Source organism: Pleurodeles waltl, chromosome 7 (genome assembly GCF_031143425.1).
Source record: "Pleurodeles waltl isolate 20211129_DDA chromosome 7, aPleWal1.hap1.20221129, whole genome shotgun sequence".
In the NCBI taxonomy this organism is placed as follows: domain Eukaryota; kingdom Metazoa; phylum Chordata; class Amphibia; order Caudata; family Salamandridae; genus Pleurodeles; species Pleurodeles waltl.
The window spans coordinates 1,215,624,933-1,215,652,795 of record NC_090446.1 but is presented as its reverse complement, the minus strand read 5'-3'; the positions used below and the strand labels follow the sequence as shown (position 1 = coordinate 1,215,652,795).

General features: G+C 44.9%; 1 protein-coding gene across 1 annotated transcript in view; it reads left to right on the top strand.

The window, feature by feature from the left end:
• The window catches only part of TBCD (tubulin folding cofactor D), a 1,666,801-nt gene that overhangs the window by 547,989 nt on the left and 1,090,949 nt on the right, over positions 1 to 27,863 (top strand). The gene's annotated exons all lie outside the window — the stretch shown is intronic.

Here is a 27,863-nt window from a genome sequence, read left to right as displayed (position 1 = left end):
TTTCACTACAATTAAATATTACAGAACATGGGGATTTAAAAATTAATTTACAGTATGGATATGTCACTTTGTAGAATAATCCAGTACTAAAATTTAGTTTTGAGGTTATGCATGGGTCTCCACACGCATGATTGACAGTATCACGAGGTTGTACATGACTAGAGTAAACTGGTGGTGGAACTACCGAATTAGTTTCATATTGTATCACTACAGTAGTTCCTTTGTGTTATTTTCAGCCCTAATCAAGTCATAGGGATACCCCCAGATGACAAAACACATGTTGGCTGAGAATCTGCTGAGATTGATGGCCAAAAGAAGAGGCTGGATTGTCCAGGTATAAACTTTCAACAAAAATACAAGACTGTTTAAAGACCGTATATTGTATTGCGTGCACCTTAAACCATATCTGTTGGTTTTTATAGTGGCCTAGTTAGCTATGTATTGGTCTTAGTAATGCATGGACGTAGTAAATTTTGCAGCTATGACACTCACCCACGTTAACACATACTATTTTTCTCTTTCTCTGTAGAACAGTGCAGATGAATGTTTCTGGCATGCTTTCTGCTGGATAACATGCCCAGATGGATCCCCATGTGTTAGTTCCTTCCTTGTTTTTAAAGTGAACGTAATCCTCAGTGGACACTGCTCTCCTTCACCTTATAAAGTGTTAGAGGCACTTTGTCACAGTCATTTAACTTTAAAGGTGTCAGATGGCTTCCTGTCACCAAGTACACTAGATTTCGTCCACCAACTAATGCATACTGGGACTGATAGTCCTTGTCAACTTCTGTTGACCCAGTTGAAACAACACATGACAGATCATTTTGCAAAAACACATATCAGCCCATCTGATTCTTGTTATGTGCAAGTTGGTTGAGAGCTGTAAATCACGGTGGCTGCATGTGCATCATCTGCCTATTGTTAATTGAATAAAGTGTATAATGGTTACCAACGAAGAACTTCATAAATGTCATATATATCTCACCTTATCGGGTAAATGTAGAGGCCAATAGCACACTGACAAGCACTGTCACAGTATAGCACATGGGGTTAAGGTAGAGTTCAAAAGTTGACACCCAAGAGTATCTCACTTCAGTTGTGCATAAATTGCATGTTTGTCGCTCAATAAATATCTGCCGTGTAATTAGGGTCTTTGTAAAATCTTGAAACTCAGAAGCCAATTTGTCCCTTGCGATGTGCAGTGGTGTGTTCTGAGATGAACTAATCTGACCTGAATTGCTTGGGATGCATCAATCTATAAAAGAAGTACCTCATCAGGCTCCATTTAATTGTTCTTGGTCTTTTTTCAGGAGTCACAACTGAATGCGCCGTATAAAAGGAATTACGTATACTCTTAGTAAATGCAATAGTTGGCCCACCTTATCTCAATATGCTAAACGCCACTCCTCCAAGAAGTGTTTCATTCTTTAGTAGTATTTCAAAATGCAACGGGCACTGTGAATACGTTTAATAAGTTGTTAAAACTAGAATGAATTTGCCCTCCAACTGTTACGTTTCAGGGCAATATCAATCCCAAATTTTAACAACTTATTATGTACTTCTTTTTTGGATTGAGGAAAACTAAGGTAGAAACTCCACTCCATTGCATTCTTTGCCACTATGATTTGCTGTTATAACGAAGTTGTATACACTATTTCATTTCACTCTTTCATCACACCAAATAGCTGGCCTCACTCACTTTTTAGATCCTTAAATTAACTTTTCACCGTTACTGTACCACTAACACAAATTTTCGTTCCTTATTGACCTTTTAAACAAACATCTCTCATTTATTTGAGCACTAGTGTCTCCAGCTAATTTTATTACCTCTTCTTAATAGCTAGTAGGATCCCACCCATATAAATATCCTCCTTAAAAGAAAGTTTAACACAGTTCTTACAAGATTTCTGTAATTTAAGAGCCCATCCAGACTTGTCTGACACCTGTTCCGAATGAGGAGAGAATAATGGTGAAGCACAAGGCTTGATGGTTCTGAGTCCTAAATCGCAAATTTCTTTGAGTACTGGCTTCTTAGGATTAAATCAATTTTATTGATTTTCATGAACAACAAAACCACTCGCCTACATCAAATGGCAAGCGAGGAATAAGAAACAATACAGAAATGGCCAACAGCGAGGAAGGACACTGAGGGGGCAGTTGAGTTGGGTGCGGGGGAGAGATAACCAACATCCCAAAAAGTCCTGGGTGGGGAGAAGAAGGGAGGGAAACTATGTTCTCATTTTTTAACATCTCTCAGGTCATTCGCAAGTAGTAGAAAGAGAAAGGACCACCATCAACAGGTAATTAGGTTGAGCCTGAGATCTCGATTATAAGCTGCAGCACTCTAAGGTATACTGGACACATTCATTCATGGAAGCTCTGGGCTAGGAACTGGATGCAAGGGCCTGAGGTGTTCTCAGATCGGTGAAGGGTATGATCAACAAAGGCTGTCAATTTCTCCATGTTTACAAGGTCCCAGATCTTATACAGCCAGCCTTTGTACGTAGGTATATTCTCCGTGCCCCATCTCGATAAAAGGGTTTGTTTAGCTGTGCAAAGCACTAGAGTAATTGCCCTCCCTTATAAGGATCTCAGAGAGGTAGGTGAAGGCGTTGGGCAGACCAAGGAAGGATATAACTAGGGAAAGATGGCAATTCAGTGTTAAACATCTGATTTATGCCTGCTACGACATCTGCCCAGTAACGGTGCAGTTTGGGGCAGTGGTAGAGCAGGTGGGTCAATGTGCCTGTGTGGCTGCATTGGCACCAGCAGTGGCCGTAGCTGTCGGTTTTTCACTTCACTATGCACGTGGGCATGTAGTACCCATAATGGACTAGTTTGAGGCGGGTCTCTTTCCTGGATGTGCTACCAGCCGAAGTGCAGCTTGTTGTAAAACGTCTGACCATTCCTTATCGAACATTATAGCTTGCATTCCAATTCACATTGGGTAAAAGCAGGAGAGGCGGTATGTGTGGTGTGTGTGTGTGAGCACTGGCTTCTTAGGGGTGGTTGTTATGGAAGCACATTATACCACATTCATCAGGAAGGAGTTTAACCAAACAATTGTATTGCACAGTATCAGGCAACCTTAATTATGTTTCACTCCAGAAATCTCCAGAGACACCTACTTTGATAGGTTCAAAGATACCTGGGACATGATTCAGGCCTTGAGAAGCCAAACCTGATCCCAAGTGTACTAGAAGACGTTTAAATGGAAGGTCGCAAAAGAATTATAGATGTTTGTGGAATTCCAGCTCCTACGGAACAGCGGATGATCAAGCTTCAGATTTACAGAGGCATTGACACTACTCTTTTGACAGCATAAAGTACCCAGTCTCATCTGTAGACAAAGTTACTGTTGCAGTTTTGATTCTACTTGAGTCTGTGACCTGAAACACATTTGACCATGTACATGCTGGAATGCTGAATGGTAATATCACCTGCTGCCTATGGTTTGGTTTGAATATTCCACACTGATCGGGTTGACACTATCATGTCCTCAACAACAATGGTGACTTTTGACTTGTCCAGTATCCTAAGGCTCCTCATCATCACTATCTCTATATATAGGGTATATGTGGTGCAGCCGCTAGTGGGATAACCTCTTAACCCCATTTTTAGTTACAGCTGTGTGAGATTTGAAACTTCATCTCAAGTTGGAGAAAGGACAAGCGAAGTAAAGGCACTTATCTGGTTATCCTTGAAGAATAATTTCCTGTGCTCAAATGCAACCAAAATAGAGATCCAGGTGTTGAGGGACAAAGTCAGGAACACAATACCATGCAACTGGTCCCTTGACTTGAGAGGGACCCCATCCTCGACACAGATTGTAAAGAAAATTCTTTGAGTTATGTTCAATTCAGATTTTTCATTTCCCTCTAAAATCAGTGCAAACACCAATTTCTGTCAGACGTCGGGCTGAGAAAAAAGGAGTTGCCCAAAACACTTTGCCTTAGCAATTTCCATAAGGAAAATTGAACAGTGATACAGCAAAAACAGCTGAGCAGAATTACACTACACCTGGCAGAAAGCTAGCTATTTATCCAGAAAGTGTGCTTCTTGTGATCGGGGTAAATCTGTTCTGCTGCTTTAAAGAAATAAAGATTTGAAAAAATAATGATGTCTAGTGCACAGGACTCGTGGGTCTCCTGCAGGAAAAATTGACAAAAACCAAAATCTGATTGGCTGGTCCCACAGGTCTAAGTGATGAGATTGGCGGATGCAAGGGAAGAAAAATGCTGCGCCCAACATTACAGGATTCAGAGACTCAGTCTCCGAATTCTGAAAATATTTTCTAAGCACATAGAATGGGGGAATGAAGGAAAACCCTGACCCTCCTAAAAGGTGAAGAGCCTGGTGTCCAACCCCTTGCTGTGTACAGTCAAAGGCCCACACTTGCACAGCTGTCATACACTGCAAATGACCTCACATATTATATCACTGATGACATTTCTAATCTATGGTGGTTCAAGTTATAACTATATCTGATAGAGACTTCTAGCCACAGATTCCATACCTTAGAATTATCCCCATGTATCGGACTGGATCCAGAAGGTCAGAATTTTTTTTATTAAATCAAAGTAAATAGACCATCAAAATGGCATAATTTAGCGCCATGCGGCTTGTCCGTGCCGGAAGTGATGTGCCTATATAGGCACCACCGTTCCGCGCCAATGTCAGTTCTTTTCTTTCCGCATCAATCAGGGCAGATCTGGAGAGAGCTACGTCCAGTCATGTTTTGACTGGCCTTTTGTCATAGTTTTTTTAGATTGATCTCCTGGTGTGGCATGGATGTTCACGCAGAAGGCTGGCTTCAAGCCCTGTGGCACCTTTCACCAGCAAATGTCAGTGTCGGACCTGATCCTGTCTGTTTCTGGTGCCTTGAGTGCGACTACGATGCCAAGACCTGCGGTGATTGCTGGGCCATGCACCCTATGGTCCTGAGAGCACAATCTCTCACGCTGTATGCCACTCAGTGTGGACACTGCAATGGTCTTGATCCCAGTTTAGTGGAAGGTCCCCCGATTGGTAGTATAGCAATAGGTCTTTGTCACAGTTGAAGTCATCCCACTCCAGTAAATCCCACAAGAAGAAAAAGACAAGAAGTGGAAGAGTTCTTCAACTTCACCCTGTCCATCGAAGTCATCCGACGTGTTGAGGGAGCATCATCCTCCGGGCTCCGCGCTTGAGCCTGCGCCATGGCCGTCTCTGCGCAGGTCCTGCTTATGGTCCTGAAGGATGTCTGGGTATACTCTGCCAAACTATGCAGATGGGAGAGACGATGCGAAGTTCACAATCAGGTGTGGGGTGGACATGACTGACTTACTAGGCAAAGCAATTTATTTATCAGTGGCCTTACGGCTCCATGTCTAGCCGAGGACGACTGACTTTTCAGGGGATGTCCAAGCTTCACTTATGGACATGCCCTTTGATGGTTCCCCGTCAGACAGGGCGACTCAGTGCTGTAGCGCTTTAAAAACAGAAGAGCTCCTTGGCCCTTTCCATGGCCACGACAAACCCCAATCCGCGATTCGCTCCTTTGTGGCCACATAAGGGACTTACAGCGACGTCTCTACCCACCCAGCTAACACATCCGGAAAGCTTCCCAGCCCCTGCGTGGCTGAGGATGCGGTACCCACAGACCCCGTGGGTTAGACAGCCAGAGGTCGGCCCATTCCACCACCACCCCCAATATCTCCACTCAGCCCCCAAAGCCTCCAAGCCCCTTTCATTGTCCCTCCGGCCATCATGGGCAGCCAATAGGTGACAAGATACGCCATCATCTGCACCATTGGCGGTCAATAACATCAGACCACTGGATTCTCCAGATTTCTCGAAGGGACTACTGCATCCCTTTTGAGACCACCCCTCCAGGGTGACAGTGGACCATACTTGCTGTCCCTGGTAGTAGCAGCTCTCTTGGCCAGGGGAGCCATAGAGAGGATGCAGCATCAGAAGCAGGTTGTGGTTGCTATTCACGCTACATTCTGGTGCCGAAGAAGGATGGAGGGCTTCGCCCTATCCTAGACCCATGCCCTCTCAATTTCTTCCTGTAAAAGGAGAAACTCAAAATGCTCACGCTCACTCAAGTCTGGTCTTCCCTGGACCCAGGAAACTGGATAGTAGCATTAGACTTGCAGGACACTTATTTCCACATTCCAGTCCTGCCTGTCTACAGGTGTTACCTGCGGTTCACGGTAGGCCACGAGCACTTTGGTTGCCATGCTAGCCTTTGGACTTACTAGCACCCCTCAAGTGTTCACCAAGGTGATGGCGGTGGTTTCAGCCCAGCTGCAGAGATAAGGTGTGCCAGTCTTGCTCTGTCTCGACAACTGGCTGCTGAGGGAGTCATCTCCCACCTTCTCACTATGGCATACCTCCTGCACTCACTGGGGTTCACTATCAACATGCCTAAGTCGCACCTAACTCCCACTCAGTTGTTCCCTTTCATCTGAACAGTTTTTGACACAGTGCAGTTTTGGGCCTATCCTCCAGAGTGGCGAGTCCAGGATATTCAGGCTTTGATACAGATATTTCTACCTCTATCCTAGATTTCTGTGAAACTGACTCTGAGTCTGCAACCTGCTAGTGATGCATGCCCATTGGCGGATGCGGGCTCTGCAGTGGGAACTAAAGTTCCAGTGAGTGCAGAATCAGGGGAATCTCTCCAACATGGTGAAGATCTCTGCGGGAACTGAAAAAGATCTGAAGTGGTGGTTAACGAACCGCGATTGGGTCAGCGGCAGACCCCTCTACCTTCCCCAACCGGATTGGAAAGTCATGACTAATATGCACTCCTGGGATGGGGTGGCCATCTGTGAGAGGTGGAGATCAGGGGCATCTGGCCTGTGGTGGAATCCGGGCACCACATCAACGTATTCGAGCTCCAATCGATCCGGCTGGCATTGAAGGCATTTCTGCCTTGCTACCTCCATCATGGCAGGGCTAGTGCAGGACAACACCACCCATATGTGGTACTGCATCAATCAGGTTAGGTGGGATAGTGGACCCTTTATCAAGAGGCCCTGCACCACTGGACATAGCTGGAATGTCAAGGCATATCCCTGGTGGTTGAACAACTGGTGGGCTCTCTGAAGGCGAGGGTGGACAAACTCATCCGAAGATGCCTAGCAGATCAAGAATGACGTCTCCATCCGGAGGTGGCACAAGGCCTTTTTGAGTAATGGGAAGAGCCTTGGTTAGATCTGTTCACCACTACCGAGAATTTGCAATGTCAGCAGTTTTGCACGCTGGAGTTTCTAAGTCGACTCTCACTCGGAGACACTTTTTGGCTCGAGTGGAGCTCAAGCCTCCAGTATGCTTTTCCGCTCATACCACCCCTGCCCAAAGTTCTCAAGAAGATCGGGAATGACCAGGCCCAAGTCATCCTTGTGGCTCGGGAATGGGCTTGCAGAGTTTGGTATCTCAAGCTGTTGAGCACGGCCATTGGTCCTCCAATCAGGCTGCCCCTTCAGGGGGATCTCGTGTTGCAGCAGGAGAGGTGGGTCCTCCACCCAGCTTGTCGACGTTCCACCTACATGCGTGGAGACTGAGCGGCAACAGTTACCGCTTTTGACCTTCCGCTCAAAGTCTGAAATGTTACTTGGCAGAGCCTTCATCGTTCTACCAAGACAGTGTACGCTGGTAGTTGGAATATATTTGTGGCATGGTGTGCTAAGAAACAGGTTGGTCCTTTATCTGCTCCCCTTTCCCTTTCCTATTTCTTTTGCTTATCCTTACACTAGCCTAGTAGGGCTCTGCATTGGGCACCGTGAAGGGTTATTTATCTGCCATCTCTGCATTTCTGTGTCTGCCAGATCAGCCCTTTCTCTCCAAGTCCCTTATTGTAAATAGGTTTCTTAAAGGCCTACAACACATTTCCCCCAGCTCTCTTTGTTATGCCTCATGGGAACCTTAATTTGGTTCTTACCTTCTCAATGTGTACTCCCTTTGAGTCGTGCCATTCTTTTCCACTTAGGCACCTCACCAGAAAAACGGATTTTCCAATGGTATTTACATCTGCCCTCAGAGTCTGTGAGCTACAGGCACTGTATTCTCTTCATCTCCTTTTTTCCCGGACACACTGGTCCTTTGGACTTGAGTATCCTTCTTGCCGAAGGTAGTCACCCCGTTTCACGTAGGCCAGTCCATAACCTTACCTCCCTTTTATACTCCACTTCATCCCTCTAGCGCAGAGGAGAGACCCCACCAGCTGGACCCAAAAAAGAGCATTATTTTACGTTGACCGCACAAAACCATTCCAGGTGGATGAGCAACTCTTCGTGGGGTATGCTGGGCCAAGAAAGGAGGCTATGCAGAAACTGACCATTTCCCAATGCATCATGCTCTGCATTAAAATCTGCTATGCATTGGCCAAAAAGCAACCCCCAGAAGGTTTGCTTGCTCATTCTACCAGCGCAACACTACTGCCTGGACAGTCAGGTTTGTTGGGATAGGCACTTTGTCCGTTTGGTCCTGCAGGACTTTCTGGTTTAAATCATCTTCGCAGACCCACCTCTCGGAACGTACTGCTTGGGTACCTATTCTAATTTAGGGTATCTGCAGCTAGAAGTCTCTCTCAGATGAACAAGTTACTTACTTTCAATAACGCCTTATCTAGTAGAGACCCTAGCTAGCTGCAAATTCCTTACCGACGCACCTGTCCTCCCCGCTTCGCATTTCAGGGATCAACGCTGTTCCACTTTCAGGGCCTTAGCTTTCCACACCAGTGGTCAGTGTTCTTCTTGCTTCTGCGCTCATAACGTGCAAATTTGTGAAAAACTGATGTCACTTCTGGTGCGGATGACGCTGTAGGAGGGTTGTGGGGTGACGAACTATGCCACCTAACGGCGTGCAGGGGTACTGCTCACTAAAAGTTTATGGATGCAGTCTGAGGCCTCTGGATAATTGTACAGTGAGGAATCTGTGGCTAGATAGTCTGTCCGATAAAGTGCTACCGAATATAAGGAACTTGTTCATGAGTTAAGTTTTTTTTTTTTTTTTTTAACATGTTAGTCATACTACGTTCCTCACGTATAACTTCAGCTTACTTTTTTTTCTGTGAATATATATATATATGTATATATAAATATATCTGTGACTAATACATACACACACTAAGGAAATTACAGATGTAATATCCATACTTTATCTAGGAGCTATACAAAGAATGGGCAAATTCCACCATAAAGGGGAAGGAGTGCCACTAAAATCCAACATGCTCAGCCCCTCAAACATCTGTCACGGAGGCCATCCACAAGCTGACTTGGGGCGGTGTTCCAGGAGGTTTATACCTACAGACCCTACATGAGTGAGATAGAGGCATTCATTATTGGTTCAGTACTGGAAGCTTCAGCTTCTCAAGGGTATCTGGAAAGAGAGCTCAACCTGTTAAGAACTTGCAGCTCATATCTATATGGTTTTTGGATCACAGTTTAGATTATAGCTAAAACCTTTGTTTAAGTCTTTCGTTCTTGTGAAGTGAAGCAATTACTATTAAATACTATTACTAAGTAGTATTAAATTGTGTAATGGTAACACCTGCTACCGTCTTGCAATTAAAAAGCATTGTTTGTAACAGAAGTTACTATTAACTCTGTGGTAAGCATGTTGGTGATCTCAGAAAAAGGGCTTTAGTTGTCTTGCTAGGTATCCAACCAACGACAAACAGGATTTATACAGCTTTTTGAGCAGGTGTGTTGTCTAGTGGGCTATCTTATTTTTTTTACTGTATTTTTTCTGTTACATGAATTTCCTTTGAGGTGGGGTTCATGCTTTAGATCAGCAGTGTATGGTGGACCGGCCTCTTCAGGCATCTTTCCTCGCTTTAGTAGATGCAATATCTCAGTAATATGTTGACAATATTACCCTGAGGATACGATAAAAAAAACCTTTGCACTCTTTGTGTAGCTTAGTTATCAAAACCGCATGGCAAGATGTAAGGTCTCTACACCAATGTAGAGCATGTAATATAAAACCAGGTGACTCAGTGACTCGCTTCATGTTAACCTGTTTGGAAAGATATTTAAGTCAGACCGTTGACGCATTGCACCTTCTTAAAGCTGTATTGCACTGCAAGGTACATCAGTCGTTGGGCCAGGCCAGTCATTGGATGCATGCTTTTGGGGTCTGCATCACGGGTGTTTATACACATGCTAATTCCTTTAATTAGTTTCTTTGAACAGGAAATTAATGTGAGCCACCGCACCACCAGCGAGTCACTGCTCCGGCTTTGAAGCACCTTCTCCAATTATCAGAATCTGATGGTGGCTGTGGGAAAGATGTTCAGATAAAAGGGTGCATTTTATCTGATTGAGCCAGTTTGTGCTATTAGTCTTATTGCGTTTGCACCAACATGTTTCAGTTGAAACGAACATGTCGGTACTTGCCCTGCATTCCCGTTCAAATTGTATTTGAGATCTGCATGATGTTGTTATATTTTTAGGTGCCTACCAGCATTAGGTTCTTTTAAATGCGCACGCCTTTTTCGTTTGTGCCAGTAATTGCTTGTATAGAGCGTGTTTCAGTTTGGGATTGAAGTCGGATTCATTATCCTGTTGCAGTCCGAATATTCCAATGTAGATTGTGGGGATTATTGCTTTGAACTTTGACTTCTGTTTCTTTTACTCGTTGCACTACCCATGGTTTTGCCAGATCTTTGGATTTCTTTAATTATGCATGGATTTCAATCAGTACAACCCCTCCCTCACAGAAAACAATACCTAGTGATACATGAAGTGTCATGCAGCAATATCTGAAATAAATCAACGTGATCAGCAGTCATAATGCTTATGGCTAAGAAACCACCAGCAGCAGGGTTCCCGTGAATACACAAAGTGCCTCACTTAGCAAATAGATTATGAGGCGTATGTACTGCCAAAAAGGCCAATGATCACTACATGGAGAGAATTAGTTTCGGTGAAGGTTAGTGCAGACACGAATGTTGATTATCACACTAGATTGACCTTTGCTTTGCAAGAGATCATTGACACATCAGTAAAGTCCTACTTGGGAATGATAGGCATGAGTTTGATAGTAGAAAGGTATGAAGAGTGACATCTGAAATACATCAAAACGACTATAGACGTTTTCACATTAAATCATTAGAAATAAAGCCATCAACTCAGGGTAACTCCTTGAACAGATGAAACCGCTTCTATAATAGTACTGTGCATAAGAAAAAGATAGTTTTTCAAATGAAGTGCAGCATGCTCCTAGCTCTTCAGATATGTGATAACATTTTAATGGTAGTGCTTAGGAAAGTACAAAGACTGAGGAAACGTGATAACTTATGCAGATTCAGAGGTCCAATTACAACAGTGTTAACCCCTTCGGTGCCGGGGACGTAACTGTTACATTCTGCGCAGCACTGCTCGGGTGCCCAGGACGTAACCATTATGTCCTGCACCAGGCCCATGGGTGTCTGATGACATCAATTCGCAATCGCAGATTAGTTTTTTTTTTGCTTGAGTTTCACGCAAGGGGAGCGACCCCTTTGGCAAGGGTCGCTCACCTAGGGGGCAAATTTATTTTAGGTCATTTCTGCCTATCTTGGGGGCAGATCAGCCTATTTTAATTAGGCCAATCTTCCCCCAAGGGGGGCAGAAACCACTAGGCACCAAGGATTTTTTTATTTTTTTCATTATTTTTTTTACCAATGGGGAGCGACCCCTTAGGCAAGGGTCGCTCCCCAGGGGGCAAATTTATTTTAGGCCATTTCTGCCCCCATTGGGGGCAGATCGGCCTATTTCTATTAGGTCGATCTGCCCCCAAGGGGGGGGCAGAAACAAACCACTTGGGCACCAGGGATTGTTTTGTTTTGTTTGGGGGGCAGCCCCTTGGGCAAAGGTCGCTCCCCATGGGGGCCCATTACTGTTGGCCATTTCTCCCCCCCCTTGGGGCTAGATCGGCCTATTTTGTAAGGCCCATCTGCTCCCAAGGGAGGCAGAAGGCCCATCAGAGACTAGGGAAGAAAAGAGGGTGGGGTATGGCCATACTCCCACAAAATAAATGGGGACAAAGTTGTTCTGCCCACCGGTGGGCAGATGGGGCAATTACCCCGGATCCACTCCCCTGGGAGGCAGAAAGCCTACTAGATGCCAGGGAATTAAAAAAAATAGTGGGCTGGTGGCTACTAACCAGTATGGCATGGTTATGCCTCCACCCCAACTGAAGGGGGTAAGAGTCTTTCAGCTCTGCCCCGCACACTAAAAGATATTATCCTAACGGCAAGCAAGAGGACATTTGATTATTTTGGGTTTTGGTTTTACATTTAGGCCATGAGAGCTTGGCTAACTCTCAAAATCGTCCCACTTGGAATGATGAGGACTACACTTTTTGGACTTTGTGAGGCTGCCATGTAGAAAAATCTAAGAGACCTAGACACATCTGAAAACTAACCATCTGGGTGAGTCCAGGGTGGTGTGATTCACATGCTCCCGCACCATTTTCTTACTGACAATGCCCTGCAAACCTCCACCTTTGCTTGAAATCACACATTTTCCCCACATTTTTGTGATGGAACCTTCTGGAATCTGCAGGAATATACAAAATTCCTACCACCCAGCACTGTCGCATCTGTACCTATAAAAATTCTGCCCCCTTGACAGCCTAAAAACATTATTTTTTCAAACTGCCCTTTTGGACCCGCTTTGGTTCCCCCTCAATTTCAACATGTTTTTGGCTCTTCGCTGTCACAGGCAGTTGGCCCACCTACACAAGTGAGGTATCATTTTTATCAAGAGACTGAGGGGAACGTTGGGAGGTTATGACAGTGCAGTGATCCCACACAGAAATGTGAGGAAAATGGGATTTTTTTTTTTTTAGCTAAATGTGAGGTTTGCTGTGGATTCTGGGTTAGAAAACACTTGGGCGATCCACCTAAGTCACACATCCCTGGAGTATTGGGAGACTTGCTGGGATGCTGGATGGAAGGAAATTTGTGGCTCCTTTCAGATTCCAGAACTTTCTATGACCGAAATGTGAGGAAAAGGTGTTTTTTTTGCCAAATTTTGAGGTTTGCAAAAGATTCTGGGTAACAGAACCTGGTGAGAGCGCCACAAGTTATTCGATCCTGGGTTCCCCTAAGTGTCTAGTTTTAAAAAATGCACATGTTTGGTAGGTTTTCCTAGTGCCGGCTGAGCTAGAGACCAAATTCCACAGCTATGCACTTTCCAAAAAACACGTCAGTTGTCAATGTAAAAATTTGATGTGTCCATGTTGTGTTTTGGGGCGTTTCCTGTCGCGGGCACTAGGCCTACCAACACAAGTGAAGTACCATTTTTATCGGTAGACTTGGGGGAATGCTGGGTGGAAGGAAAGTTGTGGCTCCTCTTAGATTCCAGAACTTTCTATCACTGAAAAGTGTGGAAAAAGTGTTTTTTGCCAACGTTTGAGGTTTGCAAAGGATTCTGGGTAACAGAACCTTGTTACTGCCCCACAAGTCACCCCCTCCTGGATTCCCCTAGGTGTCTAGTTATGAAAAATGCACAGGTTTGGTAGGTTTTCCTAGGTGCCGACTAGGCAAGAGGCCAAAATCCACAGCAAGGCACTTTCCCAAAAAAACACGTCCGATTTCAATGTAAAAACTTGATGTGTCCATGTTGCGTTTCCTGTCACGGGCATTAGACCTACCCACGCAAATGTGGTTCCATTTTTATCAGGAGTCTTGGGGGAACACAGAATAGAAGAACAAGTGTTATTGCCTCTTGTCTTTCGCTAATTTTTTTCCTTCCAAATGTAAGACAGTGTGTTAAAAAGACTATTTGAGAAATGCCCTGTAATTCACATGCTGGTATGGGCACCCTGGAATTCAGAGATGTGCAATTAACCACTGCTTCTCAACACCTTATCTTGTGCCCATTTGGGAAATACAAAGGTTTCCTTGATAACTGTTTTTCACTCTTTATATTTCACCAAATGAATTGCTGTATATCCGGTATACAATGAAAACCCATTGCAAGGTGCAGCTCCTTTATGGGCTCTGGGTACCTAGGGTTCTTGATGAACCTACAAGCCCTATATATCCCTGCAACCAGAAGAGTCCAGCAGATGTAACAGTATATTGCTTTCAAAAATCTGCCATAGCTGGAAAAAGTAATAGAAGCTAACGTGGACAGAAATGGCTCTTTTTTTCACCTCAGTTTCAATATTTTTTTATTTCAGCTGTTACGTTCTGTAGGAAATCTTGAAGGATCCACACAAATGACCCCTTGCTGAATTCAGAGTTTTGTCTACTTTTCATAAATGTTTAGCTGTCCGGGATCCAGCATTGGTTTCACACTCATTTCTGTCACTAACTGGAAGGAGGCTGAAAGCATACAAATTAGTAAAAATGGAGTATGTCCCAGTAAAATGCCAAAATTGTGTTTAAAAATGTGGTTTTCTGATTCAAGCCTGCCTTTTCCTGAAAGCTGGGAAGATGGTGATTTCAGCACCGCAAATCCTTTGTTGATGACATTTTCAGGGAAAAAAACACAAGTTTTCTTCTGCTGCCCTTTTCCCCCATTTAAAAAACAAAAAACAAAATGCTTGCTGTGTTTTGGCTAATTTCTTGGTCTGCTCCTTTGGAACCCACAAATTCTGGGTACCTATAGAATCCATAGGATGTTTGGAAAAAAAGGACTAAAATTTGGCATGGGTATCTTATGTGGAGAAAAAAGTATGAGGGCCTAACGGCAAACTGCCCCAAATGGCCAGAAAAAGGCCTGACACCTGAGGGGGAAAAGACCTGGCAGCAAAGGGTTATGAATACGCGGCCATTTGCTGCTCCTTAATATTCAAAGTGCCCAGCAAAAGATTTGTCCTCTCTATTGACTTAGAGAAAATCGTCCTTCATCATACTAGAAACATTTTGAATGATATTCATGCTAGTAGAATATCTGTTCTTGTTCATATGTATGGTGGGTCTTAGTGTTAATGGTTGTCTTCCGGTCAATATTTGAAGCAGGTGAAACACTTTCAACTTTGAAAGGGACACTCCTGTTAAAGGGCTAAAAGGAAGGATGTAAGTGCTAGCCAAACGATCATAGGCTTCTGGCCATGCTGAACTGACACACATGTAGTGGGCTGAATTGGCTTATTCCATTCAGCTAACTCACATGGCATTTTGTACAACCACTCAAACCATGCTCAGTACAGTGGGGTCTCTGAATTACCAGATGAATGATGCACTTCTATTGTATTGTGCACCACAACATTCAAAACTATGTATAGAACTAATAATGAATGAGTAATTAGTGAGTTCTACAGTAATACCTGAGGCAAAGTAAATATAGACCCTAGTGAAGTGGGAAGTGTTACATCTAGGGGCAGTGTCAGGCAGTAATATTTCTATTCTAAACAACCAAAATTAGGAGTCAGCTGAGTGGATGTTTTTCAAGTTGATGGGTTATGTGCTTTTGGATAGTCAATTTTTACCATATGTTTGTCCTGAAGTGCTTTCTGATTCCGGATGCCATTTAGAGTTTTGGGATTCTTGATCACCAACTTAAAAGTGGTCTGTTTATGTTGCATGTAGTTGTATTTCATATTGTTTAGCGGTGCGTCTTACCGGATAGTGGCCAGCTAGGTTGAAGTAGATCAGTGTATAGCTTACATTGGATAGGTGACGGGCAGATCCTGTTATGGGTCTTTGTGGAGGATTATTTGCCAGGATCCTTGTGCCTAAGGACATTGCTGTTTGTATTGTTCTGCTGGGTTTTACAGCGGTGGTTGTAAGGTTTAGAGGCATCTTTGCCATTATATGGCTTTTGTTGTAAATATTATGTTTCTTCTAATGCAGAGGTCTTTCATTTCAGTAAGAAAGTTATGTTTACAAACAAGTGAATACCTTTGATTCCATCTAATGCACATTACTGGATTTCTTCTGTTCTACAAATTGTCATTTTTGCGGTGTAATTTTAGGGCTTCTGGTACAGTAAGGTGAGTTTCCTGTAGAAAGGCCAGATGAGCGCGACACCTGTGCAATTGTGCCAACACCCTGTGTCATTTATAAATTGACCCCAACCCCCTAACATTCCAGGTGATTATACTGTATGATTTAGTGATTGTGGCCATTACGATTAGTACATAGAATGCGATGACAGAAGCATAATAACAACTAACATTACCATTATTCAGTACTTGGTCCAGCATGAAGAACTGTGCTCGACCAATAAACCAAACCAAACAAAATTGAACTGATATGAAGATACCAAGGCTTACGCGAATGGAGTGCTGTGGTCCTTGCGCCAAGCATATATATCTTCAAGACAAACATTTTCCCGTTTCATTAACCAAGGCTTGGACCCAGGCACCATCCATGACAAAATGCACACCTAATAATTCCCAAGATCAAGGCAGAGAATATAAGGATATCACATGTAGAGAACAAGAAGTAATTGTAGGGCTGGTTCGCAACATTCAGAACTGTAGACAGTTATCGTTGTAACAATGTGGGCTACAGTGTGGCAGATGGGGATGGGAGGAGGTCCAGGCACTGCAGGCAGCAACGCTGTATTGGGATCATGTAGACAGTTAATGCAACAGTCCGTACCTTCATAGGTCCTTGGCTGTCTGTGGTGTCACAATCGGGAATAAGGCTACGCTGCCCTCACTTTCAGAGTCTGAGTCCCCAGCCAGGGATGACTCTGTGCTGGACTTATGGCCGGGATCGCGCAGAGCAGAAGCAAGTTTAAAGGCTTCCAGTTGAGTCTCCTGGGCCTGTTGGTGGGACGGTGCCCCCCTCCGACCTACCACAGCGCCAGCTTTAAGGTGGGTACGCCGAGCCCGGCAGTCAGATCTCTGTGGCACAGACCCATGTAGTTGGCCATCTTGCGATCCCTGGAAATGTTGATCTAGCCACTCTCTGACCCGCCGCCGCTGAATCAAAAAAATGAGAGCGCCGGTCATTTATGATTTCAAGCTTATCTGGAAATAACACCGCATACACAAGGCCAAGGACTCTGAGCTTGCACTTCATTTCCTGAAAAGAAGCCCGTTGACATTGCACTATCATTGTATAGTCTGGATAGAGAGACACTCTGGATCTGCTGGCGACAGTGAGCTGCACACGTTCTCAAGCTGCACGAAGTAACATGTCTCTGTCTCTAAAGTTCAATATTTTGGCCGCTATCAGGCGCGGAGGGGCCCCTGGAATGGGTTTCCTGGCAGGTACTCGGTGCACATGTTCCACCCTGAAAAGAGCAGACAGGGCTTCAGGAGCCACCTGTGACTGTAGCCATGTTTCAGTGAATTGGGTGGGGTGATCTCCTTTGGAACCCTCCAGTAGTCCCACTATACAGATATCATTTCTGCGTGCCCTCAGCATCCTCTGCTCGGTTCTGAAGGTGTTCCACCTGTTTGCACAACTGTGCAATCACAGAACCCTGCTCTCTCGGTTTTGGTGTTTAGGTAGCTAGTGTCTGTTCTGTCGACTTGACTTTGTCCGCCAGCTTATGGTGATCATCTTTCAGCAGACCAGTATCCATGGTAAGGACGCTAAGTTTCTGTTCCATGGCTACTCTGGAGTTGCATATTTCCTATAGGATGATATCCAATTTGTCAACCGGAGGCTCTGCCCTCCTAGGGGGGACATAGTCTGACGGAGTCAAGGCAATCGAGTCTTCCGAGGGTGGGGAGCATGTCTGCGTACATTCCTCCAGTTTGGGAGGCTTTGCGCCCCATTGTGCCAACCCGGTGTCACTTCAAGGCTTAGGGGCCCCACCTGTTGCCACAATTCCCCCCGCCCCAAGGTCCCTGGGGGGGAGGGGACTTATCACCACCACCTGAGCCCCCAGATCACTGCAGACATCAGTACGACTGCGATCTCCACAGGGCACTTTCAGTCGGTCCCAGTTATTACGCGACAGGTAAGGGTCGCACTGGTGTGGGCCCATCCTAGTTAAGTGGCCAGCCCTCGCTCAGCAGCCTATCCAACTGCCAAGCAAGTATGACCATTCATGGATTGGCCCCCCAACATGCCCCTGCCAAGTCTTACCAGTGTCCAGATGAGTCCGGTTATCTCCGCTGCTAGGGCCTAGCACCAGGCCAACCCTCCACGGTGCCCAGCTGGGCCCCACAACGCTGGAGCAACTCAGTGCTTTCATCCAGGGTATCGGCAGCCTCTTTTCATCTGCGGAGACCTGCGCCACTCAGCGGGTCTCCAGAGCATCGGAGCACGGCGCCTCTCATCCCTTGAGGTTCACGTCCACCATCCGCCAAAGCCACCACCCTTGCCCGACCAGCTAGCAGCCCAGTCCGCCTCCTCACTACCGGTCACTGACTGGTCACTCCAGCAGCCTTCACCACCTCGCCGTTTGGCTACACAGCACCAGGGGTAAGGGCGGAGCACCAGGCAGGTGGCCCACCACTAGGCCCAGCTCCTCTTGGCCGATGCTGGTCCGTTGTGTCTTCACCGCAATCCAGGCACTGCACCAAGCCACAGCACTCACCCCTATGTGCTCTGTTCCTCTACTGTGTAGGGCACATTGAATTAATGATATTGGGGCAGATTACTGGCATAATTTGATGACCTGGGTCTGGAGCCACGGAGTCAGACATCTGCCATGTTAGACGCTTGGCCTTGCGCCCCCAATTTTGTAGAGCTAGCATAATGCCTAGAAATAGCACAAGTAGGGCAGTGGGATTATAACATGGAATAAGCATGTTCACATTTTACCTGTTCTTTTCAATGCTTATAAATTGTTTCATTGAATTATTGTTTACTTTCTGTGTGGTTACAATTCATAATATATGCACTAGGTTAACATTATAAAATGAACATTTTGAATGCATATTCTTTTCCATAGTGCTTTTTGAGTGTGCTATTCGTTTATGAAAGAGGTGTTGAGTGTCTACCAATATTCCCTGGCTCACCTTTAATTGATAATTACCAGAAACATTTCTTACTCAAACATTGCTCAGTGGCTTGTGTATTGTTTGCAGCCCAACTGGATTTTTGATTCGGGTTGACATATTTACGAAGCCCTTAGTACAAGGGGTCAGAAAACCAATCCCACAACTCTAGGAAACACTAGATAATGTATACATTTTACAGCATTTTATGTGAATGTGGTAGGTATAATTTTACTTTTTCAGCATTGTTGATGTGTGAATTGGTGAGAGGATGAAGGTGTGTTAATATGACTTGACTAGTGTGTTGGGATGGCAAACACTTAGCCTATTGTATGGCTTGAAGCTGATGTTCATAGCATGGTGTCAAAGCATCAGGCTGACTTTTGTAGCCGATGTAGGGTGAGGATAACGTGACATGGGTGTGGCATTCAGGTGGCAACTGCAACTGCTTACCCAGCTGAAAACGTGAAGTCTTGTTGTGCACATAATAGTGTCAGTAGTTATGTCTAATGACTGCTAATGTTTGAAGTAGATGTGTGACTACAACTTGATACGTGTGTGCTGCTGAAGTGGCAGGCATAGAGCCATCTATATGGCTTAGATCCTTGTTGTGCACAGGCTGGGGCCAGCAGTTGTGTCCCTAGATTTTTTTTTAATAAGCGTTTTATTACTTTTCCAACCTTGTGTGGCAGTATCTCTTATTACAGATATTACATGTGACAGTGCAGATATTGTCAGTACATATCAACATTATGAATCCAGCAGGTGAAATTCCGAATAAATACCAAATACTTATCACAATCCCCTTCATCTCTCAGCATTGTGATCCCCCTCATTGCTAATGGCTTCAGAAACCCTCAATGGCCTCCTTAGTCTCTCCGGGATCCATGGTGCATCTGACCAGGGTTCCAAGCTTATTCTCCTTGCTCCGCCCACTCTCCCCATACCTTGGAATGTTTCCTGTGGCAACCTCGTACCTTATAGATTAGGTGTTCTAAACCCACGCAGTGGTCCATGCTCTTAGCCCACCTCTCAACTGAGGGTGCAGCAACTTATTTCCACACTTTTGCACTATACCTTCTTGGTACCACGAGGCCCAACCATAGGAGTGCTCTCTGATAATGTGTGCCCCCCAAGTTGTTCGTAACATGCAGCCGCACTAGCTTGGGGTCCTTTGGTATATTCCATCTTAACACTTCCTCCAGTCTCCCCAGAACTCCGTCCCAAAAATTGGAGAGAGCTGAACAGTGCCAAAACGTGTGGGACAAGTTCTCAGGTGAACCCCCAGCACCGCAAGCACTCATCATTAGAAATCATTCACAAATGATGAAGTCGGGCCCTATTATAGTATATTCTGTGAAGTATTTTAAGTTGTATGTGTCTGAATTGTGAAGCTATGACTGACTCCCTGGGTGCCTCCTGTGCCTCTCTCCAGTCTTAATCCTTAAATTCTCTGAGCTCCGTCTCCTAAGACCTACGTACCACCACCATACAACAGATGTGGGAGGCCTTGCTGTCCCATTGCCCTCCCTTTAAGGACATAAGCTGGATCTGCAAACCCCACGAACCACCAATCGTTGATAATAAAATGAGCCTCCCAGTAGTATATGCAAACATCTAGTGTAGCTACGCCTCCCTGAAACACCGGTCGGCAGCACTTTTCCAAGGAGATGCACGGACAAACCATCTCCCCCTCTCCCCCCGCCCCACACACACAGCAGCGTCTGTAGGTGTGCATTCACCTTCATGAAGAAGGATTTGGTAATCGGGAAGGGGTGATTTGTGTCCCAAGATTAATATTGGTGTGATACCTTTGTTTTGAATGATCACACCCAGACTAGTTTGCAGCTACTTCTTAATATTGTCAGTGCACATGCCAAGCATAATTCACTTGTCAGTTTAAGTCCCACATGATGTGCTTCAGAGCAACTAAACAACTTAGTTGCTACAACTTGAATAAGCATGAAACTTTGTTCTGCGATCTGATGCTGGGTTTTGGAAGGAAGTAATGATAAATCAGGTGTATATGCCAGAGTGGTGGTTTATATAACTATGACATCTCAACTTGCTTTCTTAGTATATAACGATCATTTAACAACCTTCTTGTGTATGTGGATTTGATCCCCAATAGGGCAGTGAAACGATATAACGTGTTGATAGGTACATGATAATCCACAAGTACCACATCTCTGTAGAGATAATGTTGTTAAATTGTTGGCTCTTAGCCTAGCACATCAGTGCTTTAGTCCTCGCAAGGAGTATATAAAATGCTATACAAATGTCAGTGCAGTAAAATCACTTGTGTCAGCCACCTATGTGAAGCATTTGTAGAGCACTATCTATTGGTATTTGGATGCTTTGAAGTTAGTGCTGAGGGCCATTAAGGAAGCATGCCTCTTTTAGAAATCCTTTATGGTGTAAGCATAATAGTTACAGTTGCTAATGCTTTATGATTGTTGTATTTGTTTGTTTTAGAGCAGTGTTTTTTTTGTTTGAATGTTTAATGCCTATATGAAATGTGGTAAAATTGATGGTATAGTACTCTATAAGTCACATGTCATATAAAGCAGATGTTCTTCAAGTCCCTCTTTTTGAGAGCGCACATGGAGAAAAGATACTGAAGGGGGGCACTCTTTGAGGGCATTACCTAGACTCATTTGCATCGGTCGAGAGCTTCGCTTGCCAGCACACACAGTGACCTTTTACTCTCAGGTAGGTGCGAGTCCTTGTGTGTTGTATCCCGTTACCTGAACGTATGTTCTGCTTACAGAATAAATGTAAGAACATTAACAGCATCCATTATTATGCATTTTGTAGGCGAACGCTATTGTCCCTGAAACAAACTAAATTAATTGCAAAAGAGACTGGTCATCCAGTAAGGTTTTTATTTGACAGTAATGCATGGCAATTAAAGTAAAATAAATCTGCACAGTTACTTATAGATGTAAATTACCAAGCATTGTAGGTGAACACTGAATGCAGTACACAGGGTATCCCACAATAGATATCTTTGTGTTCTATTGTTGAAGCTTGGCCTGGTCTATGAAGTGGCTTAATTACACAACCAACAGTGTGCAACACCCCATTCAACTCAGAGAGGACAAATGCCCTGTTACTTACCAGTAATTTTTTTTATTAGTCCTTGTCTTCCTCGTCACAGTCCTTATGAATGAGTTTTCTCCCATTTATGTAGAACATAGTTACCACACTTGGCTTTTCTTTCCCAATCCAAGATAGCTACCATCCAAAGGAGTATAAATACATCACTTTCCAGGAAGGACTTCTGAAATAATAAACCCCAGAAAGAAATCAGTTGAATAACATGGAGAGGCAGGGGAAAACTCAGGATGTGACAAGGAAGACATGGACTTGGAGTAATGAAAATTACCGGTAAGTAACTGGGCATTACCTCCTCGTCCATCTTCCTCTAACAGTCCTTACATTTGAGTATGTACCCAAGCCATGCAACTGATTTCAAAACAAAACACGCCAACCATGTAGCAATAAGAAGCATATAAGATGCAATGACCCAAATACAGACCTTTGCAGAAGGATCCACAGACCCCAAAAAAGGCTGAAAGAAAGTCAGAGGACACACCACCACCCAATAGCAAACTAAAATGGGTCACAAAAACATGAGGCAAAGCCCAAACTGAAATGGGTCACAAAAACATAAGGCAAAGCCCAAGCGGGCAGCAAAGCAAAGGGCAGGAACAAGAGCCCCCCACTAAAGCTGCCCAGGAGGCAGAAACACCCTCAGGAAAGACGCTTAGACAAGCAGACGAGCCAAGAAACAGAGAGAGAAACGACCAACAGAACCCAGCAGGACAAGGCAGAGAGAGATTCTTCATACCTTTCAGTGCCAAACCGTGGGAGAGAAATAAAGCAGCAGATGTGTGAAACACAGCAGCACGTTGCAAATACACTGAAAGGGCACGATGTACAGGGGAATGCCAACGCCCCACCATGTCAGAGACAGGCAAAAAGGAGGCAAAACAACAGAATCTAAAAGAAAAGAGAACACTGTCGTAGGGAGAAAAGCTGGACTAAGACACAGCGCCACTTTGTCTGGAAAAAAAACAAAGGAAAGGAGGGGAGGTTAACAATTCCCCAACCTCCCCCAACATCCTCCCAGAGGAAACAGCCACTAGAAAATAACCGTATCCGGAAGAACCTTGAAGTCAGCCATCACCCAACGCTCAAATGAAGCATGCTGCAAACCCTGCAGCACCAGAGGAAGGACCAAAGAGGTACAGAGGAGGGAACAGCAAGTAAGCTGCCGGAGAAACAACAAAGTCAGACCCCTGAAAAAGCTGGAACATCTATCCACAGACACTGCTAAACCCAGCTGAAAAAACGTCTTAAATGGCCTCCAACACAGTCACATGGGTACAAGAGGAAGATGACAACCCCTCAACAGGACACCAGATGGAAAACCACTGTCAAGGACGGCCAAAACCCTCAAGGGTCGGAACGGACAAAACCGAGCAGCAACCGCCAAAGAACACCCCAGGTGAAAGAGGGACCGCCTCCCAAGAGCCAAACCCAAGCCCCAATGAGCGAAGGACGACCAGCAGAAGAAGTGGTAGAGGCAGCAGGGAGGTATGGATTGGCAAAACCAGTCATGGGCAAACATGGATTGTGCATGTGTGCCATGACATAAGCCTTTCTTATGGATTGTTACATTAGGGCGGGCTACTGCCTTTTCCAGGAATGTGGTGGTGGCAGCTTACCATGTAGTGATCAGTAGGAGTAAATAGGCCTTTTTACCAGAGTCACTAGAGTGAGGTCTACAGGCCCACTCATGTAAAGTTCTCCTTCTGTGTGCTGAACTCATCCTTGGCCTACATCAACTTAGTATGTAGTGCTGTGCAGTGCGGGTGTGATTGTATGCATATGCCATATGTATGTGTTCCTCTGAGGTTGTACAATACATGGAAGACTCTGGTTCTATTTTCGGAGAACCAGCGCTGACTGAAGGAGCATAGGGAGGTAGAGGAATCCTCTCAGACAGATTTGTGGATTGCCGTGTTCCCGAGTATTGGGTTGACCCACATTGGAATAAGGAAGAGACAGGCTCTTCACTACACTTCAGAAGGTGCTCTTCGATTCTGAGAGAGGTCACTGGATAGGGGCCTGGTTACCTGTTAGAAAGGTATGAGGCTTGTTAGACCTGGCATCTTTTGGTGTGGTTTCCCCAGACTTTTTGCTTTGTGACCTCCTGTTTCGACTGTGTGCTGAACTTCGTTCTTGCTGGCTTTAGGACTCTGCACTTTTTCACAGCTGACCAGTGCTAAAGTGCATGTGCTCTCTGTCTAAAATGTGATATATGGGGTCTCTCCATGATTGACATATTTGATTTACTGGAAAGTCCATAGTAAAGTTCACTATGGGTGTCCAGGGCCTGTAAATCAAATGCTACTACTGGGCCTGCAGCACTGATTGTGCCCCCACTACAGTAGCCTTTCAAAGATGTCTCAGGCCTGCCCCTGTTGAGCTTGTGGGTGCAGTTTTAAACTCCATTTAGACTAGCAAGTGTACCCACTTGTCAGGCCCAAACCTTCCTTTTTATTACATGTAAATCCACCCTAAGGTAGGCCCTAGTTAGCCCCAAGTTTCGGGGCAGTGTATTTAAACAGTGGGGCATGTACTTTCAAGTTTAACATGCCCAGAAAGTGAAAAACCTTTACATTCATTGTTCACTATTGCAAGAACTCTCTCTCCCATAGGCTAACATTAGGATTACCTTAAAACATCGTTTAAGTGTAATTTCCAGTTGTGAAAAGATAAAAATGCGGAAGTTGGGTTCTCTGGACTCACAATTTAAAACATCTTTTGGTAAAGCTGGTTTTTACATCACAGGTCTGAAAATGCCACTTTTAGAAAGTTAAACGAAAAAAACAAAAGCCAATGCTGTCAGTACTTTGAAAAATTCTTTACATTGAGGAAGTAAACAAATTACTACTCTCATGATTTAATTTTAAACTTTGCTTAAGAATTTCTCAAACTGTATCAAATGTACTTGTCATACACAAAAAGACAAAACAATATACAAATGCTTAATGTGATGAATTAGCACTGCAAAAACGTTTGTAACATACAAAATACACCAATTTGGTTCAGAATCTGGATGTTTGCTTTTTTGTAGTGTGTGCCACTAAATGTAATTTGTATGTTACACTTGTATTTTGTATTTGCTTCCTCAATGTAAAGAATTTTTTTCAAGTACTGACAGTGTTTACTTTTGTTTTCTTTCTTTATTTATATTGGCCTAGCCTTGCTGTCTAATAGGCCAGGCCCTTTTTCTATTACTTTTTTAAAGTTGGCTTTTTCTTAATTTAACTATTATGTGACTCAGCCTGTCTCTGAATACACGTCTGGTGTTAAGTGACAGCTACACTTGTGCATTCTCTCTAGACAGCCACAACACAGAAAGGCATAAGTGTGTCAGGGGATATATCTGCATATTTATAGGATTCCTGGGCTGGGAGAGGTAGTTCACACTAACATCTACATGGGTTGTGTCCTGCCCTGACACAATGGGCTGATTCCCCCCCTACTGATAGTCTGGAGCCAGGGCTAGGTTGAAAGGGATCATTGTGCATTTTAGAGAGTTCCTTTTAAGTCACCCCTACAACAAAGGCCTTTTGGGTATAAGTACTGGACCTCTGACATGGTATACTACGAACACATCTAGACTGAGCACATTCTGCCAGGAAAAAGGAGTCCTGTGCTGCCAGGAGGGGACTACCACTTTGCTGTTTCCTTTGCTGTTTTGGCCTACTGCTTCTTGCCTGGGAGCAAGAGGAGTGGGCTTAACCCTCTATATCCTGCAAGCTTGCCCCCTGTTTCTGAAGTCTCAGGGACATCAAAGACTTCACCTTCATCTTTCTACTAGCACTTGGGTTCCTCTGCTGTGGGTCCTACCCTGCCACGTGGTGCCAAATCCAGTCCTGGGCCCTCTGAGGGGAGTGTGGTGCTGTAACTCAAGAAACTGATGCATCAACACTGGTGCGTTAATTGGAAGCGACACATCGAACCTGCCGCATTGATTGAAACCAGCACATCCTGCTACAGAAACGACAACTCACCGCTGCATGCACTGAATACTCAGATATTGCTAGTCGATTGCGTGGCGCAATGACACCAACTTTGTAAGTGGGCTGATAACAGAATCTTAAAGAGTAGGGCTTGGACCCTTGGATAACACTTTGATGCACAACAGTGTGGCTGACATTCAGGTGTAACTTGCTATTCACTCCCATAGGCCTGTGTGCGGGGCTATGAGATTTGCAGTCACTTCTGCTGTGACAGACTGCTTTCTGGACAACTGGCAGAACATAGGAGTGGACACTTCAAAAAGGAAGCAGACCACCAACACAAACTTAGAAAGACTCAGACACTACATCCTATTTTGTGTCTAGAACTGGACTATCAGAAGGCGAGCTTGAGGCCCCAAAAATTGTCAACTGTCAAGCAGCAAGTTGGGTTGTAGGCAAGGAGGAGAAGCTCTGCAGGACTTCATCTTGTGACCAGGACTGGGGGGCTAAGGTTTGCCAGTCTTCCAGATGGGTGAGGAGGCATCAGCCAGAGAGATCCAAGACTGCTTGCCCTGAACCTGGAGCATTAATGCCTGCGTGCCAAGACCATTGTGCCCTTTGAGAAAGAGGAGAGCGCTTTGAGGGATTAAGATAAACTAGAGGGTCCTAGTGAGTGGATCCCCGTAGCGAGGTATGAGGAAGTGGCTGTTGCCATTGTGCATTCTCAAGTCCGCGACCCCAGATGCCAGAGAGGGATGTCATGAATAGTCCAGTGCTGCCATGCTGATTGGGCTGTAACAGTTACTGCACTGATCGGGTCGTCGCCCGTGTGCAGGGTAAAGTCGGCGACCCCGTAAGCCAGAGAGGGACTGCTGTGAATAGTCCTTTACTGCCATGCCGATTGGACTGTAACCGGTATATGGAGTAAAGTTGGCCACCCCATAAGCCAGAGGGGGCCACCGTGTAGAAGAAGGGTCGCTACCTGATTTCGCTGACGCTGAGCGACGGGGCCGCAGTGGTGACCTGTAAGTGCCCGAGCCCCAACTGGCGCATCAGAATCTAAACAATCATACCCTTTACCTGTGAGTTGGGTCAGAGTAAATTACTGCATCATCAGAGGGAGCGCCTTGGATAACCAGTTGCTGCTCGTGCAAAGCCAAGGGTGCTACTTACTGCCGACAGCCACTGCAGACCTCTGTGATGTCCGAATGTGGAATGCTCCTGGGGACTGCAGGAGAGCAACCCTGCTGGGAGCAGGTAAGACTGATCACAGGGCTGAGGGCCCAACAGAACTTGTTCTGCTTTATAGGGCGTGGGAGCTGGATCACTTTTGACTTTGAAATTTCGGAGTGGGATTAATACGACTCAGACCTCTGAGTATAGCCTGAATGTTGTCTATCATGAATGTGGAATAACCACTGCCATTAGTGAGCGAATTAAGTGGGACTTGGGGACCTGCCTATCTAACAGTAGAGTACTTACCTTAGGAGGACTGTGTGTATTATTTGTCTATACCATATTTTACTTTTTGTTCATATATAAATACTCCTTTTTCCCCAGAAGTAAGAATTTGACTGAACAATCATATATTGCTGCTTTTGAACATGTTTTTGGTTGTGTGCGTGTGTTCACTCCTGCACCTACCTACCACAAACCCTTGGACTGCTTGACCTTCGCTACTACTGACTCAATTGCTGAAGGGGTTCTTGGCCTAGTTGCTCAGGAACCATAGTCGGTTGGGCCCCAGTACAGCATGAGTAAAAGACCTTAACCCTCATGGTTCAGCACATTAGCTCCTGCTTGCCCCATAGCCCCCATAACGGTGTTCTGACAAAGGGCGTACCATGGCACCCAACTGGGATTGCAAAGGTGCTGTGGCTTTGATTAGGGATGTAAGAACTAAAGTTCAGACAGGTGAAGGAATTAAAAGCAGAAGTAGAGAAGAGTTTTAATTTAGTAGGTTAGTATAGGAGGGTTGTGTCAGAGAAA